Source organism: Mustela nigripes, chromosome 8 (genome assembly GCF_022355385.1).
Source record: "Mustela nigripes isolate SB6536 chromosome 8, MUSNIG.SB6536, whole genome shotgun sequence".
NCBI lineage: Eukaryota > Metazoa > Chordata > Mammalia > Carnivora > Mustelidae > Mustela > Mustela nigripes.
The window spans coordinates 4559211-4573965 of NC_081564.1; the positions used below are offsets into that span (position 1 = coordinate 4559211).

General features: G+C 52.6%; 1 protein-coding gene and 1 pseudogene across 2 annotated transcripts in view; both read right to left on the reverse strand.

Annotated features, from left to right (window-relative positions):
* Positions 1-14755, reverse strand: part of LOC132023068 (transmembrane protein 132B) — a 351058-nt gene that overhangs the window by 286959 nt on the left and 49344 nt on the right. The gene's annotated exons all lie outside the window — the stretch shown is intronic.
* Positions 6098-6191, reverse strand: LOC132024021 (U6 spliceosomal RNA; annotated as a pseudogene).

Consider the following 14755-nt stretch of genomic DNA (forward strand, 5'->3'; position numbering starts at 1 on the left):
GTGCAGGCTTTGCCTAAGCACGGGACAGCTTCTGCAGCCACCCTCCCAGCACACAGCGGGCCTCCGTTCCAAAGGGCCCCAGCATCCCTGCCGATCAGTCAACACCCACAGCATGTGTTGGTTATGGATATGAATATGGCCCCCAGCCTGGATAAATCTTGCCCCCCCCCGGAGCTTGCCAAGGCTGACTCCCTCTCCCCATGTAGAACTCAAATTAAATGTCACCGTCCAGAGAGGCCTGTGGCTCTGGAGGCTCTTGGGGTAAACCATCCAGCCTCTGATGGCCACACATGTTCCTTGTGGCCACGTCACTCCAGGCTCTGCCAGGGTCACAAACACTTGTGATGGGATTGAGGGCTTACCCGCGTAAGCCAGGATAACCTCCCCAACTCAAAATCTTTAACTTAATCACATCGATAAAGTCTCTGTTGGGTAAAGGAACAGTCATAGGTCCCGGGAAAGAGAATCATCCTGGAAGAGAGGAGGGATGATTCAGTCACCAACCCCCCGCCCCCAGCACCCAAGAAAGCAGATCCAGACCCTGGCAACACAGCATCGCCCTGGAGCACCCCACACACCCCCACAGCTTCCACCCGCAGGTCCGGTAGTGCCCCACCTGGTGGAGGTGCCAAACCCAGAAACACTGAACCCCTGCATGTTTAGAGAAGCAAGAGCAGAGATCAAATAGGGCAGACAAAAGCCAGCTGGGTTCTCTCTCCACCGACCTTTGGCAAAAATGGGGAGCCTCTGGATATAAAGGGCAGAAGTAGAATGTTGAACCATGTAAAATTACTGCTATTTGACCAATTTTTTACCTCCAGAAACTGCAGTTTCTAATTAACCGCAGGCCTGCTGATGACAAAGATCTCCCAACTTCTGTCCTAAAAGCCTCTTGTCATGACTGCTGCCAAGAAGCAGTAATCCCTGCACAAAAGAGTGTCCAGTCCTCTAACCTGCTCCCCGGAGGAGAACAGACAAGTTGCCCAGAAGAGGTGAAACAAAGCTAAATGAGCAGTCCTCCGTAGCCGCGGACCGACGGCACAATCTAGCAGGCTCCCTCTGCATTTTCCCCTTTTGGAAAGGTTAGAGGGTGTCATCCTTCAGCAGAGGCGGGGGCAAGCCTTTTCTCTAAGGAATCAGGTAGGATGGGGGCGCCTGGGTGGCTCAGAAGGTTAAGCCTCTGCCTTCAGCTCAGGTCGTGATCAGGTCCTGGGACTGAGCCCCGCATCGGGCTCTCTGCTAGGCAGGGAGCCTGCTTCCTCCTCTCTCTCTGCCTGCCTCTCCGCCTACTTGTGATCTCTCTCTCTCTGTCAAATAAATAAATAAAATCTTAAAAAAAAAAATCAGCTGGAAATACTCTAGACTTTGCATGCCACATCTGTTCAACTCTGCCTTGGTAGCTTGGTAAGCAAGTGCAGATCATAGGCCAATGAATGGGCATGCCTATATTCCAATAAAACTTTATTTACAGGAATGCCTGGGTGGCTCAGTCGGTTAAGCGGCTGCCTTCGGGTTAGGTCATAATCTCAGTGTCCTGGGATCGAGTCCCATATCGGGCTCCTTGCTCCACAGGGATCCTGCTTCTCCCTCTGCCTCTACTGGCCACTCAGCCTGCCTGTACTCTCTCTACCTCTCTGACAAATAAATAAATAAAATCTTTAAAAAAATAAAAAAAATAAAAAAACTTTATTTACAAAAACAGGCCGGGGGCCAGTTTGGGCCTACCTCAGTCCTAAATAAAGTTTTTGTCTTCAACGTAATGGACAATAAAACCCGAAAACAAGGGGCGCCTGGGTGGCTCAGTGGGTTAAAGCCTCTGCCTTTGGCCCAGGTCATGGTCTCAGGGTTCTGGGATCGAGCCCCACATCAGGCTCTCTGCTCAGCGGGGAGCCCGCTTCCTCCTCTCTCTCTGCCTGCCTCTCTGCCTATTTGTGATCTCTGTCTGTCAAATAAATAAATAAATTCTTTAAAAAAAAAAAAAAAAACCTGAAAACAAGCTCTGAGGCCACTCCACATGCCTGACCTTCCTTAAAACACAGCTGATGCTCTCGCATTCCCTTCTGTGAGCTTGTATTCAGTGTCTGCGGATCCTGGGGACTAACACACCCCTTCTTTTAGAAACTCCATTGTGATTTCAAACCACCTCCTCATTTCCTAGCGTGGCTGTCAGAGAAAAGAGAGCGGCAGATTCCTGAAGCTGGCATCCGCCCCTTGCTGTTGGAAGCTAGTCATTTTTCTGCGGCAGCAAGATCTCCTGGGTTCGCTGACAGGTGCCAGGACATGAATGAACTGACTGACCCAGAATCACTTCTGTGAAATCCAAGACAAGAGAAACTCAAATGCAGCTTTCAAAACATACACAGAGGGGCGCCTGGGTGGCTCAGTCCTTAAGCGGCTGCCTTCCGCTCGGGTCATGATCCCGGGGTCCTGGGATCAAGCCCTGCATCGGGCTCTCTGCTGGGTGGGAAGCCTGATTCTCCCACTCCCACTCCCCCTGCTTGTGTTCCCTCTCTCTCTCTCTCTCTCTCTCTCTGTGTGTGTGTGTGTGTCTCCCTGTCAAATAAATAAATAAAATCTTTATACACACACACACGCACAAATATACAATTGGATGACTTGAAACTCAGCGATTCAGGTTGACAACAGAAGCCTAAAACGGGTCCCAGATACATGTACTAATTGTTCCCCAGCATTAATCCTTGTTCCGTCACATTCGCGATCACTCCCGGTGACAACGTCAGCCAGGACATGGGCTTCCAGAAGCATCTTTTTCATCTTTACTTGCTGAAAGATGTTGTGTTTCCCTCAGATAGATCTACTCTCAAGAACATCTCACCCCACCTGCGTTCAAACCACTGCGTAAGATAAAAATAAACAAGACAAAAAGGGAAAGCGGGAGAAGGGTGAGAGCTTGCTCCGGGCCCCCAGTGCCCGCCGGCCAGCCTCCGAGGTCCCGACTCCAGGACGCACGCAAGGTGGACTGTTTCCACTAATTGTCGAACAAGAGAAGACCCTCTAATATCATGAAGCTGAACCTAAGGGAGCAATTATTAGGAGATAAAAAGAAAAGGCATCTGTATGCAGGAGGATAAATTTGCACACTTTTCCATTTCATTAGGAGAGTCTTCTGTGGATTTTTGACAGTCACCTTGAACTGAATCAGAGAGAGAACTGATAATTGCCTGAAGCCTACAGCACAGCCATGCCGCCCCCGTGGGCAACTGGGGCTTCACAGCCTACGCACACACACTCACACACTCGCAATCCCACACCTAGTCACTCACACACACCCCCACACTCACACTCACAAAGTGTGCTCTGCAAGCTGCCGGCCTCCCCCCCCACACCCCCGGCGCTCTGAGCTAGGCCACACGGGGAACTCTGCACCCCCGCTGGCACGCAAAACAACGGGCTCACCTGCTCCCCGTTCCCGCGTGTTCTACCAAATCAAAGAGGATGAGGACTCCCTGTCCATTCCTTGCCACAGTCCGCATCACTTAGGAGGCTGTGTGAGCACATTCCCCAGCCCCAGGACAGGAGTCAATGCGCGTAAACAGGAGTCCCTCTCCGCCAGTCCTCTGCAGTGACGGGTCAGGAGGCCTCCCCCAGCCAGGCTGTCCGTTCGCTTGGCTGGCAAACAAAATGAACACACTTAAAAGCAAAAACCGCAAGGAAACTTGTCTTTTGCTGCTTCTTGGAGCCGCCCGTCTAACCTTAGCACAGAACCTGGTCTAAGGGCCTTTCAGAAATTCTCCTGAAGATGCCCCCTGGTATCGCCCCTTCCTCCCAAATTTGCTCCTGCTTTCCCGCTCCCTCTCCTTCCCCTATGTCCCTCAAGCCCCTGCTGTGGGCTGAGACCCGAAACAAGGAGGAATGGAAAGTTACAGGAGAGCCACAGCGCGAGCAGACAGGTTCAGATCCCAGCCTTCTCGGCTGGGTGGCCTTGAGCACATCCTTGTATCTTTGGGGGGGCTCTAGAATGGAGGGAATAATCAACTCCAGGAGGTTCCTGTGAGGAGAGAAAATGAAGTGATGGAAGAAACATGCTTGGCACCATCTTCCATAAATGGTCATTATTGTGATGTGATTTGATTTAGCACATTGTAGACAAGAAACCAGCCACTCCTTGTCACGGACTGTGCGCAGGGCCAGGCCCTCGCACGCGCTCTGTAACGGTGAACTTGAACAGTTGATCTACTACCGCAGGGTCACAGCTATCCTAAGAGGACGGCCACTGTGCTGAGGGAGCACACGGGCAGAGGTTTAATCCATCTGTGGAGGGGGTCAGAGGCGGCCTCCACCGGGGGGCATTTCCCAGCCAAGCTCCTCGGCAATGACAGATGGATTCTTCAAACTCAGACAGCTCACACTCGCATCTCCCATCTCACAGGGGAGGCAGGCTGCTCCCTCCCAGCTCCACGGGGCTCCAGACACAGAGCACGCGAGTTTGGGGGGGGCTGCCTTCATCTTCTGGTTAACCCCTCCGCGTTCTTAGGAATGCCAGTATTTTACAGCCATCCCCGAGGCCGGGATGGAATCAGATAACACATTTTAAGAACATTGTAGCCGACGAAAGCTCTTCCAGAGAGTGCACCCAGGGTCCAGGAGGACATTGGGAGCTTACTGCCTGGGACACAGACAGAAGGGCTGCAAGCAGAAACCCAGAGGCAAACAGTCGGGGAGACGGGTCCCCAGCGATGGGCAGGTACATCTCTGCGCCTCCACAGGGGGGCAGGATAGAAACAATCACCCTGAAATAAAGTTCAGCTCCACAGAATCGTTCAGAAGCCTTCCCGGGCTCCTGGCCATTCTGAAAAGTAGTTCTATGAGGGGTTAAACTATTGGGGCCATTCTGGGAGTCACGCATATAATCCCAGCATGGAATCCGCCAGTGCTGCTCAGAAGTCCTCCTTGTGCCGTGCCACCTGTCCCCAGCCGTAGCTGATGGGACCAGCACCGACTATCCTGACTGCAGGCCAGACCATCAGATTCCCTCTCCCAGGCCTGTGGTGCTAGGAACCAGTGAGAGGTTCAACAAACGTGTGTAAAGGAGGAAGCTATGAGGCGACCATATCCCACCCCGGGGGCTGGAGAACGGGGGGAAGGCTTTCCCTAGAGAGGAAAAGAAAGCAAGTCTGCAGAAGAAGCATGGCAAAGAGAAGAGACGAGGGATTCTGGGGACTCCCCGCTTCCCTTCCGAGGTCCAGCTGGCTGCATTCTACCCTGTGGTTTCCTGAGGCTCATTTTGGCTTGCCTTGGTTTCCATTCCCTACCACCCAAGAGAATTCCTTCCAACTGTGGCCAGTCAACAGTGGGAACTCCCATCTCATTAGGCAGTCGGTGCACCGGCTGTCAGAAGAATGCCTCTCTGTAAGGCCACACAAATAACTCTCCTAATTAGGTAGCGGGTTGAATTTAGCAGGCCTTAGAAATCCTTCCAGCTCCAAATTTCAGAAACCTTGAGATAATACAGAAAGGCCTTAGACCGGGGGCACCTGGCTGCCTCGATTGGGAGAGCATGCCGCTCTTGATCTTGGGGTCCCAAAGCAAGCCCGACATTGGGCATAGAGATGACTTAACAAATAAAGGTGTTCTGACTGCTGTTGCTGTTTTTTTTGCTTTGTTTCACCCACCTATTATTTTTTTTTAATTTTTTATAAACATATATTTTTATCCCCAGGGGTACAGGTCTGTGAATCGCCAGGTTGACACACTTCACAGCACTCACCAGATCACATACCCTCCCCAATGTCCATAATCCCACCCCCTTCTCCCTAACCCCCTCCCCCCAGCAACCCTCAGTTTGTTTTGTGAGATTAAGAGTCACTTATGGTTTGTCTCCCTCCCAATCCCATCTTGTTTCATTGATTCTTCTACCCACTTAAGCCCCCATGTTGCATCACCACTTCCTCATATCAGGGAGATCATATGATAGTTGTCTTTCTCTGCTTGACTTATTTCGCTAAGCATGATACGCTCTAGTTCCATCCATGTTGTCGCAAATGGCAAGATTTCATTTCTTTTGATGGCTGCATAGTATTCCAATGTGTATATATACCACCTCTTCTTGATCCATTCATCTGTTGATGGACATCTAAAAAATATGGAACGCTTCAGGAATCTGCGTGTCATCCATGCTAATCTTCTCTGTATCGTTCCAATTTTAGTATATGTGCTGCCGAAGCGAGCACCCCACCTATTATTTTTAACTGGAATTGTTAACATTATAAAAAATCAAGAGGTTTCACATGAAAATCCAAAAGTATGGCCTTTCTGGGTAAATCAGCTCTGACAAGGCCAGGCCCACGTTCCTCCCATGATCCAATCCCCTGGGGCTGAGCTGTCGCCATCTTTTATCTGGAGCGTGGGGACAGCAGCGTGCCACAGACCACTCCACTCCCTACTGCCCCATCAACCCTGAGTCTGGGTACCTACGGCCTCATCAAGCCTGCAGTCTGTTGCTTTTCCTACAGTTAGGTTTCTCTGTACCCGAGTTCCTATCAAAAGAAGAATTAAAAGATAAGCCAGGTACAGCAAATTTCTTATACTCGGCCTGATTCCCTCCAGCAAATCTTTATTCCCTAAGCCCTGCAGGCATCTCTGTTTGCAATCCCTGGTTTAAAGGCTCAGATAACTGCTTCCAGCAAGGGACCCGGGGACATTTGCATCTCAAGGCCCATCTCCGATGAAAAATCTCAAGTCATAAAATCCAGTTCCAACCAGCTCTCCTTGTCTAACATGCTTTTTCACAGTATTTAATATTGAATTTTAAAACTAGCCTGGTTCTGCCCAAATTAAAGCTACTCTTTGATATTTCCAAAACTACTCTCACTTTCTCAGCCAGGTGCACCACGGGTGAAGCGCTCTGTGTCACTGAACCCTGAAACTGCTCGGCCAGGCCCAGGAAGACACCTGCGCCCTACTGAAATCGGGGGAGACTGGCAGCGTGGGATTATAGAAATCAGAAGGGGGCCCCCCCTCACTCCTGAGCATTGCTACTGCACTTAGTACTCAGTGGTTGTTGGAAATGGTCTCTTCTTTGTAGACGGAGAAATCTCATTAAATGTTACTACGAAATCAAATAAGGAGATAGAGGCATTGGAGTAGGAAATGCTGAAGGTCATCTTGGGAGCTGTTGGCGAGTCATGGTGTTCTTCAGGGAATGGATGGAGACCCTGGTTTCTGCGAAGTGAAGGGTGGGGACAGCCGTGGCCGCTCTCCCAGCAGAACTTCAGCGGGCTCTGCGGGATCCTGAGTGCTGGCTGGTGTTTTGAACTGTGCCTTCTCGGTAACCACTGTATCTGTCCACTTGGCGTCCACTCAGGACAGCACCGCTGACATTCACTACAGTTTCTTAGTTTCTATATATTCCATGCTCTGGATCTGGGAGTCCTACAAACCCCCAAGGGAGAGGCTGCCCCTCCCCCAGGCCAGCTGACTCCCACAGAGAATCACAACCCGCCCAAACTAACCAGTACCAGGTCTATATGCCCACCCACCTCCTCGTCTGCCACAGAATACTGTCCCTGCCCTAAATAACCCGGACACCAGGTGCCAGGCCACAAGAGGCCCCCAGGATCTCTTCCAACTAGCCAAGGCTAAGTGGTGGACTCTGCCGTCTTGCCTTTCCCATGGAAACCTACTAAAGGCTTGGCCTAGGCTTCCTCCCTGTTCCTGTCTGCCGGCTGAGCACCCTGGCGCTTCTCCTGCTCCCGCAAGGGATGTGGCGAGCCCCTGTCTGGGGCCCGGGACTGTACTCAACACATCTCTTCTGAGCCTTGTCTTTGTCTCTTCCCAGGGCCCCACTGATTCCGTGACCACACCACACCCAACACCTACATTCTTAGGAAGAGACAGAACGGCGTTTTTGAAATGTAAATCGTGGGCTCCCTGGGCCCAGTGTGTCCTCCTGCTCCCAGCTCCTCTCCCTTCCAGTGCTCTGGGCCTTCTGTGTTCACTGCCTCGGGGAAGGAGGGACCCAGAAACAGCTGAAAAAAAGAAGGGACGCTTGGCTTTTGAGTTTCAAAAGCCTGAGCCTCTTGGGGCGCACTAAGTGCTCCAGTGTTTAGACAGAAGATTTGAAGGAATAGGTAATGAGCAGGAGCAAAGCTTCCCTCCTGGAGACTGCACACGTCCCCCAAAGTCGGGGGCAGGAGAGCGGAAGGGGACAGGGCGAGGGTGGGAAATCAGGAGGGCCCCACACCAGGGCATGTGAGGCTCCAGAGAAGGTCTGACAAGCACAAGATAGAACTTCAAGGTAACTATATTCACCTAAAGCCAAAGGACCCGATATTTTCCTTACACAGTGGGGAGTTACTGTGAGCGAATGAGCCAGCTTCCTACAGGCTCCCGAAATACCCAGATTCCTCTCACCCAGACCCCCCTCCTGTGGCGGGCTTGGAGCTGCACCACCAAGATCTGCCCCCTCCAGGTGGGCCCCGCTGCCTCAGCTGCTGTGAGGGTGGGGAAGGTCATGCCCACTTGTAGGGTGACCCTTCCCCAGCCAATGACTGACGGGTCTGAGCGCCCAGCCGTCTCGGCCCACTGGGAGCCACTCCCAACTGGAAATCCCGGAATCTAAGCACTACCTCAGAGTCTTCTTCCTAGAAACGCAACCCCAACACCTCATTTTCACAAACCGAATGTTTATCTGTCCCCAAAATTCACACGCTGACATCCTAACCCCAGTGTAGTGGCATCAGGTGCTGGGGCCTTGGGGAGGTGATTATACCCGGAGGTGGAGCCCTCGCGAACGGTATCAGCATCCACGTAAGGGCTCGCTTCCTCTCTGTTCTCCATCCTACAAGGATACAGGGAGAAGGTGGCCATCTGCCAGCCAGAAAAGGAGACTTGCCCATGAACCTGGCTGTGCCGGAGCCCTGATCTGGGGCATCCAGCCTCCAGAATGGTGAGAAATGGGGTGTCTGTTGCTGGAACCACCTGGCCGGCGGCATTCTCTAGTAGCACCCTGAGCTAAGCCTCTCCCTCTTATTAACCACCCACCTGGCCCTCCAACTGGTAACCATGGGTTTAAGGCAAAGGTGAGCTCGGGCTGCCGCTCAGCTCCCTGTGGGCTGTGTGGCCCAGGGCTGGGGAGTCCCACAGAATGTCCCTGCTTTGTTTTTCTGTGATGTGGGGATCATGGAGCCTGGTCTTCAGGCCACAGGATGTGGAACGCGGCTACAGACCCCCAACCCCCACAGCCATCCAAGGCTCGCGGACAACAGTCAGATGCCTTCAAAATGTCAGGGACAGTTACGTTCGTAAATGCGTGTCTGAGAGGCAAGTGACTATTACCTCCTCTACGCCTTCATCACCATGTCAGCCTCTGGGGGCATCTGGCTGGTGATCATGCAGGAGGGCATTCTGTGTCCCGTCCGGACCTGATCACATTCCTTAGAGAAACATTCTGGACAATTCCTCTGCAATATAATTCAAAGAAAGGTCTAAGAGCTCCTGCCCTTACGTGGACTCTCCTTCTGTTTAACTCAGTGGTTCTCTTAAGGATGGTCCCCAAACCAGCAGCCTCTGGGAACTTGCCAGAAATGCAGATTCTCAGATCCAGCCCAAACCGACTGAGTCAGAAACTCCAGGGCAGGGCCCAGCAGCCGTTCTCACAAGCGCCCCCACAGGACTCTGGTGCACCGCCAGCAGGAGAACCACTGAGCTAAGGGAAGCCTGGCAGCCATCCCCCATAAGACCCTTTCAGATCCTGGGGTCTGCGGATGGCAAAGAGTAGGACAAGTAGTACCACCCCTATGGCGCCAGAAAAAAACAAGCTCCAAGGGTCTATGGACCCCGTCCCTCGAGCCCACCCTCAAGCCACACAGCTCATAAGGAACTCAGAAGCACACAGACCTCACCTTTGCCCTAAACCAGTGGCTACTGGTCTGGAGGTCAGGCAAGCGGTTAACAAGAGGGAGGTGTCCCAAGCCCAGGAAGGAGACAGGAATGGAGGTAGGTACACAGGATGTTTGCACTCACCCTTGGCAGGCTACGGAAGGAAGGAAGAGGAAGCAGGAGCAGGCAGAGGCAGGAGTTAAGGGTGGTGGAAGCCTGCGATTCACGCTAACAACTTCTGGGCAGACGTTCCCCATGTCCGCCCACCTCGATGCAACGACACTCCTTCCCACAAAACACAGCAGTCTGGAGCACAAGCCAACACATAAATAACGCCGCCTGAGTCACCTGGTTTATACCTTTAAGCGAAAGTGATAGATTGCTTTATAATTTATTAGCCCTTCTGTGGGGCTCACCCAGATACAAAGCTATGAACACACTCAAATGTTTTTATGCATCTAGCGATATAAACTCTATCAAACACTATATAAATCCAGATAAAGGTAATAAAGTTAGTGCACTAAAAGACCAATGGCAATGTAGTAATTGATGCCCCCGGTAACCTACCTAAGATATTACAGTAACTCAAGTCTCCATATAGTATTCTCTTTTCCTTCTCTGAGATAAACGTGTTTTGAGCTTTAAGATATTTAAATAAGGCTAGATTGAACTAATCTGGTTTACACTCATAAAGATGCTTCTTCAGGTGTCTGTGGGCTCTGTTTTCTCGGTTGTGTCTCTGGTGGCTCCTAATCCCCCCACCCTGAAAGAAGATAAGATTAGAGGCCCCAGCATTGAGGAACCATCTCTTAAACTAGCAGTGGGGGGCTGTTCCACTCTCTTTCCAGATCCTTTCCTGGCCACCATCTGCAAGATGTGCTTCTGGGAATAAAAATCATGCTGGTTGGGATTTTTATTTAAAGTCTTCTGCTGTGCATCTTGGCTGCGCAGAATCCATGTGCAAATCCAAAATAACGTGGAGGGGTGTGGCCGAGGCAGTAAGAGACTTTTCCACGTCTCCAGGTGCAACTCTCAGAAAACCAACTCGAGATGGCTTACGTGGAAAAGGAAGTTTCTTGGTTGAAGGAAATGAGGAAGCAAGAGGGGATAGGATCCTACTTCATGCCCTCTGGAGGAGGGGGACCACAGGCCTGCATCATCCCAGTACAAGTTGTAAGATGCGGACCAGCAGGCCAGGCTCCTCACAGAGCCCAGGGCAGCAGCAGGAGAAGATGCTATGTTCTGATTGGCCTGAGGGAGGCTGTGCCCTGATTGGCCAGGAGATTATCTCTGACTAGTCCCATGCCTCTCCTGGGCTAGGTAGGTCCCCACCTCTGAGCCAAAACTGACAGCCAGGAAGGGGCCATGCATGTCAGTGCTGGGATCCAACCCTGTGGCACAATCTTAAAGGAATGTCTATTAACAGACGGCGGGCAAGGGGGGATTGGCTGAGACACAGATGACTAATTTAAATCCCGCATTCTTTGCGTAGGCAGGATCCACAAGGATCCCCTAGAAGAAGAGGGTCTGGACTAGTTAGAGCCATTTGTATGAAACTGCGCCAGCCTGGGGCGCCTGCGTGTCTTAGTTGGTTAAGCGTCTGCCTTCAGCTCAGGTCATGATCCCAGGGTCCTAAAATTGAGCCCAGCACCCGGACTCCCTGCTGAGCAGGAGTCTGCTTCTCCCTCTGCCCCTCCCATCTGCTCATGCTCTCTCTCTCTCTCAAATAAATAAAATCTTTTAAAAAAAAAAGGGGGGGGGGGGAGAAACTCCTAGGCAAATTATCATCAAACTAAAAGCAGAAGGAGCAGAGAATTTTACCCCAAGGATGTGATGTGATAGTTGTTTTTCAAACAGGTAAGCATAGTTGTTCTGAGCAATTCCAAAAGCTCCAAGGGGTGGGTGATCATGGACACAAAGAAGAAAAGATCTCACAAAGATCTGAGCTTTGATGGGATGGGTTACTTTTTTAAGTAGTGAGTGCCTCATCCCTGGGAGCAATCAAACAGCACACAGAAGGAACATCCCTTCATCGGGGAGGGTCCCTCTCAGATTCCTTTCTCTTGATTTAATGGCTCCTAAAAATAAGCATCCCAAGGCAAAGACAGTAATAACTTAAACAAGTAGAAGAACCTGCCCTCTTCCTCCTACCATCCACACAGAATCTTCCAGTGGGAGATGTGATGAAATGCTGAAATCCCAACCAGTGTCACATCAGAGACACTGGAGATGCCTACCAAGCAGATGCAGCCAAAATGATGGATTCCTCCAGACTGCGAGATCCATCACTCCTCTCCACGAACAAAGGGTGAGACGAAGCTCGCCTGAAAGCCGGCTCCAGTTTAAGAATCAAAGCACTTCAACAGATCACAAAAGGGTCCAAAATGGAAACACCAGTTTTTTTTACAGGAGGAATAGAAGCTGGGCCTTCCTCCTCTTATGGCACTGTGTGTCTAGGGACACTGAATTTTTCCCTGAGTCCCCAATACTGTGCAGTCATGACGAAGCAAGTGGCCATCACTTAATAAGGCTTTCCAAATGCTGCCACACGAGTAATAACAGTAATCACAAACATACCTGTGGCGTGCTGTTTCGAAACACGGGTGGGCGAGTTGGGGTGGCCTGTTAATAAACAGGGTTCGAGATGCCACCCAGGAAGCTGACTTCCTCATGACTCTAATGAGTCCTAATCACTTCCATGATCCTACGCACTGTCGACACACATCAACATGCTCCCTAATTCCACACTGCTCGCGCTCCCTGTGTGGGGCAGGGGAGAAGGAAGAGATGCCACCCAAGCCCATACTGACAGCGACGCAGGCTCCCTGGTCCAATGGGATTGACATTCCATTCAGCACAGAGCAATTTCCAATCAATACTGAGCTATCGCTTGTCACCAAGCTGAAAGCCACAAACAGCCCGGGAGAGATGCCGCCGGTCATTGCAAGGACCCGGGTCCTAGTCGGTCAATACCTTCGCTTGTGGTCAGTGGAATGGCAGGGCTCGCCCTGCTTCGTGGGAGGGGCACACAGGCATCCCATTTTGTATCACTGTGATCCCTGTTATCATGGCTCACACGATTTGAGCCGGGACGCAGAGATGCCTCGGTGAGTCGACTCAGGCATCCCAAGGCCGGCCTGGACTGCAAGCTGGTGACCCCCCTTCAGAGCCTAGAGCGTGAGGAGCAGGGCAGTGGGATGGGTGTACACGTCTACAAGGAATGGTGTAGAACGAGCCAGAGGCTGAGCTGGTCTGGGAACAATGCCCAAGTGGCCCCCCAAGGCCCACTGCCCGGTCGGCACACCTGGCAAACAAAAGCAAAACCAAGGCCTGTCCCTAGTGCGTTGTCCCCCACATGTTGTAGGTGACAGGAAGCCAGGGTGCTTGAACTCAGCAAGAACAACACAGCTCCAACAAGCCAGACACGGGTCCTTTGTGCGGCGGGACAGCTGCCACCCCTCCAAGTCTGGTCACACTGACCTTCCTGCACCAGCCTCCAGGTAAGGCCCCATCTGGGCTCCGGAGACTGGCCTCGGGCAGTGAGGTGCCAAGGGGCTCCTACTTGGAGGGCACTAAGCTCCTCACAGACTGAGCCCTAGCTGTGCCTTCTAGATCAGATCCCCGAGGGATCCCCGCTGCTCTTACCACGGACTCCTATGACCAGGACTGACCTGTGAGGGGGAAGGAAAGCCTGGGGTTGCTCCGGCGGGGGGCGTGGGGGGGGTCCTTCCCTGGCAGGCCTGTGGCGGGTGAGGGTGGCAAGACTGCGACCCCCTGTGTGCACCGTGGCCCAGTTGGGGAGGGGCAGGGCTCCGGGGAAGGAGGAAGAGCTCGCACCCGCTCTCCAGGGCCTCGGTTTTCAACACTGTTATTGCATAATAGGATTCTGAAAATAAATCAACAAAATGAGAGGAAAAATGAAAACCAATGAAACAAAAGGAAGCCAACAAAAGCGGGGTAGTGGCTGCCTTTGAATTATTCCAAGGGAGAGGTTTTCCATCAGGGCTGGTGGCAAAGAGTTGTTGCTGCGAGTGAATATATTTACGTGAAAACCCGGCAGAGACAGCTGCTGCTGATATCTGGCAAACACTGGTCCGGCTCTAACAGTGCCCTCGCTGCATAAATGGGGAGACTGAGGGAGGGCCCAGGCGTTCGGAGCGAGCCTCGACTGCTCCTGGCAGGGCATTTTCAGGACACCCGCGTGCCTCCTTCAGAGGTCGGGGAGCTGCACCCAGAGCACGCTTCCAGGTGGGGCACCTCCGCGTCAGAGCCACCGTGCAGGGCCTGCGGCTGGGGATGGGCTCTTCCTGCGGCTCTCACAGCACACCTGAACCGTGCGGGGCGGGGCACGGAGGTCTTCCGTGGCAGGAAGCTGGCGGGGAGGACACGCCGTGCTGGGGACAGATGCAGCCTGGGAAAGTGAGTCAGCCCTAGAACACAGGGGGCCTCAGTCCTAGGGGCGCCCGCCGGGCCAGGGCGGCTGGTGGGTAGAGCCGTGCCTCAAAGACCCACACCACCACCTCCTCGGGACCACGGCCATCGCGGCCGGCGACTGTCCTGCTCTCAGAGGCAGCCTGGGGCTCCTGGAAAGTTCGGCCCGCAGCTCCCACACGCTCCGGCAATCCCGCGCCCAGGACTGGAACGCGTGTTCAGAGACCTGGGTGAGCGTTCACAGAGGCCTGACTCACTGCAGCCAAAAGGCAGAAACAGGCATCAACCCACGATGCGGCAAGAATGTGGCCCATCGGTACAAGGGAGCAGGATCCGGCCGCAGAAAGGGAAGCAGTACTGACCGACCATGGATGAGGCTTGAACACATGATGCTTGCCGAGAGAAGGGACCCACACCACACGGTTCCACCTGCAGGAGAAGTCCAGAAGAGAGAGGTCCACAGAGACAGCAAGAAGAACAGCGG